Source organism: Budorcas taxicolor, chromosome 8 (genome assembly GCF_023091745.1).
Source record: "Budorcas taxicolor isolate Tak-1 chromosome 8, Takin1.1, whole genome shotgun sequence".
Taxonomy (NCBI): Eukaryota; Metazoa; Chordata; class Mammalia; order Artiodactyla; family Bovidae; genus Budorcas; species Budorcas taxicolor.
The window spans coordinates 42,191,994-42,197,722 of NC_068917.1; the positions used below are offsets into that span (position 1 = coordinate 42,191,994).

The 5,729-nt window shown below is 40.9% G+C and overlaps 1 non-coding gene across 1 annotated transcript; it reads right to left on the reverse strand.

Moving 5' to 3' along the window:
• Positions 1–3,623: 3,623 nt before the first annotated feature.
• Positions 3,624–3,726, reverse strand: LOC128052884 (U6 spliceosomal RNA). Its single transcript, XR_008199849.1, has one exon. It is a non-coding gene; the product is annotated as a U6 spliceosomal RNA (small nuclear RNA).
• Between the last annotated feature and the right edge of the window lie 2,003 nt (positions 3,727–5,729).

The following is a 5,729-nucleotide window of genomic DNA, read 5'->3' on the forward strand; positions in this document are numbered from 1 at the left end:
AGGGACTTCCCAGAATCTCTCAGAACACATGCGAACACAGCCACCTACTTTTCCTACAGTGACTGATCCTGTCTGGAGGCAAGTCTTTCGCACGATACTCTTAAGACTTCCAGTTACTTCCTTAAGGTCAAGCCCAGAATTTCACATCAGTCCTTCTCTACTCCTGACAACATCTACCAGTCAAAAGGAAAATATTTGTTACCCTTTACAAGTTTCTCGTCCTGTGTCATCAGCCCCACTATATTCTTAGATACAAAGAGTGTTGAAAGCAGGATGTTTGAGTTTAAAAACAGAGTTTAGGGGAAAAAATAATAATACTAAAAAAGGAATATGGCAAGGTGACATAGTTATCAAGGAACCATGCCAATTAAGCTTGAAAAGCTGACTCATTTGATGATTCATTGACAGAAGATTTTAAGAACTTACTTCAGTTGGTAGTGGTAAGTTCATTTGAGGATAAGATCTTGAGAGTCAAGCTGAAATGAAAGATTCCTGTCTCTGATATCACTGTGAAACACAAGTGAAGCTGAACTTTAGAATGAGATACTTCATGGAAGGAGAGAGCAAGAAGGGAATTTAAGAACTGTTTCATTCTAACTCGATTCCCACGAGAGAAGTAAGGTAGCTAGATTGAGAAATCATAGGGTTTGGGGGCAAGAAGGAGACCTTATAAATTTACCTCCTAAAAGAAGAGTACCTTCTAGAGCATCATGAAAAATGGCATTTCCAGGCTATGAGACTATTTCCAAGAACTGGGAGGTTAACTTTCGATGAGTATCTCAGGTTGTAAGCAAGTCCTTTTCAGTTCTGGGTGAAACTCTACTTAAATGTAACTTGTACCCATTGAACTTGATGTTCGTGTCTTCCCTTAATAAACCTTCTTCAGGAGAAATACACCCAACTTTTAAGGTATTACTAGGTTATGGTGGTTTCCAGCCCCATCACCATCTTAGGTGCTTCCTCCAGATTTATTCCCACATATCAGTGTTCCAGTTAACAGACAGAGCCCAGAATAGACCAAACATTCTAGATGCAGTCTGGTCTAGATATAGTAGGAAGACAGCAAGACTATCTGCTCCCAGCTTTGGACAATATCCTGCTATTGGTGGTTCTGAAGTTCTCCTTAGTTTTTGGCAACTGGATTTCAATTCAGCTTGCACTTGTAGCTGTGGCACAGTTATAATTGACAAGTATGGTATCAGTCATATTTTTTCATATTAGGCCCCCAGAAAGAAGTCAGTTTCTTAATAGTTGCTTTGTCAGCCTGACTTCTTCTCCAACCATATTAATTTATTCACATGCATATAAATGTAATCCTTTATTATATGCTATGCTACAAATAAAGATGTTCTGTGTCCTTGGCACCTCCCTGAATTACCAAACTGGTAATGTTACTAAAAATAGAAATGGAGTAAATTGGGCAAGTTATTTAACTTCTCTGAACCAAGTTTCCTTATCTCTGATTTAGGAGTAGTTGCCCTACTCCCTTAACTGTTAGGAAGGCTGCTTCCCAGGTGGCTTCATGGTAAAGAACCCACCTGCCAATGCAGGAGACACATGTTTGATCCCTGGGTTGGGAAGATCCCCTGGAGGAGGAAATGGCAACCCACTGCAGTCTTCTTGCCTGGGAAATCCCATGGGCTATATAGTCCATAGGGTCACAAAAGAGTCAGACATGACTTAGCAGCTCAACCAGAATAAAGACATTTAAAAATGCTTGTCAGGGAGTCCAGTGGTAGTCCAGTGGTTAAGAATCTGCCTGCTAAAGCAGGGGACATGGATTTCATCCCTGGTCTGGGATGATTCCACACGCCACAGGGCAACTAAGCCTGAATGCCACAACTGCTGAATCAGAGTTCTAGAGCCCACTGTCCGCAACTGCTGAAGCCTGCACACCCTGGAGCCAGTCCTCTGCAGCAAGGAAAGACGCGGTGATGAGAAGCCTGAGCACCACAACTAAAGAAAGCCCATACACAGCAACAAACAACCAGTGTAGCCAAAAATAAATATATTTTTAAAATCCTTTGAAATTTTAACTTGTCACAGAAATCTAACTTAGAATGATGACTTGTCACTAATGCTGATAGAATTAGTTTGTGTTTTATTTGCTCCCTTCTTACTCCTGTTTATAATGCCTGGTGATTTTTTAAAATATCAGCCTTGCCCCCATTACTCCCCATTCACCACGGAAAATCCTCCAGGCCCAGTGCATTTCTCATCTTCCCCCAGGTCTCTAGTGCTTCTCCCTCCTGTAGAAGCTCCTTTCCACTCTGAATTTCTTTGCTTTATGGTCTGTTCCACACATCAGACAATTTTATGTGGCCTTGTTTTTTATACAACTTTTCCTATGTATGATGTATTCCTCCCACTTCCTATAAATTCCCCAGAGTGAAGCATATCTAATATAGACTTTGTATCTCACACAATGCTGATTGAGGTTCAGACTTTCAAGACAGAACTGGATAGATCCTGGGAACTAAACCTTTCCTCCCAGCAGCTCAGAAAGGGAGGACATGCCATCCGGGTAGTTTGATGAATTTCCCATCTTGCTGACGAACATTCAGAAAAGTCGGGCCTCTATCAGCCTGAGCTTGAACTTTCATTTTGACTTGGGGGGTTATAGCTGGAGTTGTCAGTCTGGCATTTTTCCTAACACTTTCAAATGTCACATTTTAGCATCTAGTAGTCATTGTCCTTTCCTCCTCTTCATTTTTAGAACACTCAGAAGAGTTTTTGCGTTTTGGAAAGACCCCTCTCGCTCCCCAGCCCTGAGTTTTCTGCCTTTAGGAGGGTGGTTCTTGAGGATGACTCCCCAGAGCACCACTCGGAAAGAACGCGAGCCGCTCGTGCTGTCACATGTGTGTCATGTGCTGTGTTGCAGCCCAGCCATGCGGTGCGTGCAGCGGCCAATGCGACGTTCAGTTAAGCAGGCAAGATGTTGGCAACCCCAGAACCTTCTCAAACTTTCACTTAGCAAATTTTCCTTTTAGTTTCTTTTTAGAGCCTCTTCAAAACACAGGTGAAAGTTTGTATCAGAAAGGGAAAAAACATGAGTTGTGCTTACAAGAGTTTTGCCAAACATATCATTATACTTGGTATGTGTGCCATGTTTTGATTTTCAATAAATACAGAACTTCTAAAATTTCAAAAATACTTTTAAACTCTTTCAAATTTAATAATTTATAATGTTAAATTTAAAGATAATTTTTCAGATTTAAATTGTTAAATGTGTTTTTCAAAACCTTTCAAATACAGGAAGAATATAATGAAAATAAAATTGCCCTTGCACTTATCACATAAACGGAGAGAGTTACTATTATCACATACCACACAAATTTTATAGTTAAAAAAGCAAAGGAAAGGAGAGGAAGGGAGTAAAAAAAGGAATATCAGCTTTTAGATTTTCTTCTCAAACCTGTTTTAAAAAATAGGACTCTATAGAAAGTAACACCAAGAATTTTGAAAGAAATGACAGATATACTGTATTCTTAATAACACTTATACCACCAGGAGTACCATTGCTGTTTCTGAATATCACAGTGTTTCAATGATCAATAAGTTTACAGAGCTCTGGTTTCTGTATCACAGAGGACAGATGTATATGTATGTGTGTGTGTGTGTGTGTGTGTATGTGATGCTCCATTAAATTGTGTGTCATCCCGGTGCAGGGGCCATACTATCTTTCTCAGTATCTTTCCAATCTTAGCATATGTGTTGCTGAAGCATTTAAAGTATTTTTCAAAAGTCTTATGTGAAGTGTGAAAATCACTCAGTCATGTCTGACTCTTTGTGACCCCATGGACTGTAGCCTGCCAGTTTCCTCTGTCCATCATGTCCATGGAACTCTACCCATGGAGTGGGTAGCTGTTCCCTTCTCCAGGGGATCTTCCCAACTCAGGGATCGATCCCAGGTCTTAGCCATCACAGGCAGATTCTTTACCATCTGAGCCACCAGGGAAGCCCAAGAATACAGGAATGGGTAACCTATCCCTTCTCCAGGCAACCTTCCCAACCTAGGGATCAAACCTGTGGCTCCTGCATTGCAGGCAGATTCTTTACCAGTTGAGCTACCAGGGAAGCAATATATGTTACCAAAAAACCTTGTAAAATAGAGAAAAGGAGAAAATTACACTGAACTTTGCCACTTTAACAAAACTCTATTAACACTTTAGTATACATCTTTCCAGACTTTTGTCTGATTCTCACTGTTAACATTTTATTTGCTAGTTTGTTTGTACTCAACACTGTAATAGAAGGGAAAAAATTACTATGAGACTATCTATACCATTGCACCTGGGTGTTCATTGGAAGGACTGATGTTGAAGCTGAAACACCAATACTTTGGCCACCTGATGTTAAGAGCTGACTCTTGAAAAGACCCTGATGCTGGGAAAGATTGAGGGCAGGAGGAGAAGGGGACGACAGAGAATAAGATGGGTGGATGGCATCACCGACTCAATGGACATGAGTTTGGGTTGGCTCTGTGAGTTGGTGATGGACAGGGAGGCCTGGCGTGCTGCAGTTCATGGGGTCACAAAGAGTCGGACACAACTGAGGTGCCTGAACTGAACTGAACTGAACTGAACACCATTGCTCCACTCTGATTTTCTCTTTTTCTCCATATATGTGTATTATATTTACTTTGTTTACTACCTTAGGTGTCTAGGGATTTTATAACATTTTTAGTTAAGGGGAAATGGCTTTGATATCAGTTAGCTTTAGGTCTGACTACTAGCTGTGTGAACTCAGGAAAATTATTAAGCAACCTTGTTACAACTGTCTTACTGTCACTGAGGATAGCACTCTACCTACTTATCAGGTTCTGCTAGCACTGCTACTGCTACTGCTACTGCTAAGTCGCTTCAGTTGTGTCCGACCCTGTGCGACCCCACAGACGGCAGCCTACTAGGCTCCCCCGTCCTTGGGATTCTCCAGGCAAGAACACTGGAGTGGGTTGCCATGTCCTTCTCCAATGCATGAAAGTGAAAAGCGAAAGTGAAGTCGCTCAGTCATGCCCGACTCTTAGCGACCCCAGGGACTGCAGCCTACCAGGCTCCTTTGTCCATGGGATTTTCTAGGCAAGAGTACTGGAGTGGGGTGCCAAAAGCGATAAAGTATATAAATTGAGTAACAGAATGACAGGCTCATGGTAAGCATTTAATATATAGAAACTATTTCTCTACTTAAAATTATATCATAGTTATTTCATATTTCTACATAATCTTTATAACTAGATAGTGATCAGTAATGCAAATATATATCACTATGACTAATTCACTTCTGTTTTGTTTGACAGATTATTTCCAGTTTGGGGCCATCTAGATAACACTGTATGGGCTTTCCTGGTGCTTCAGTGGTAATGAATTAACCAGCCAATGCAGGAGACCCGGGTTTGATACCTGGGTTGGGAAGATGCCTTGGAGGAGGAAATGGCAACCCACTGCAATATTCTTGCCTGGGAAGTCCCATGGACAGAGGAGCCTGGCAGGCTACAGTCCATGGAATTGCAGAGGAGTTGGACAAGACTTAGCGATTAAACAACAACAGGTAACACTGTAATGTATGTTTTCATCTATTAACGTATTCCACTTCAGTCTATGGATTTCCTTTTTTAAAAAACCCTTGGAATGGTATATTTGGATAAAAGCATGAACCTCGACATGATTCTTGCTATTTATTCAATAATTTTTTCTAGTTCATTTTTTTTAATTGAGTAATCAAAGCAAGTA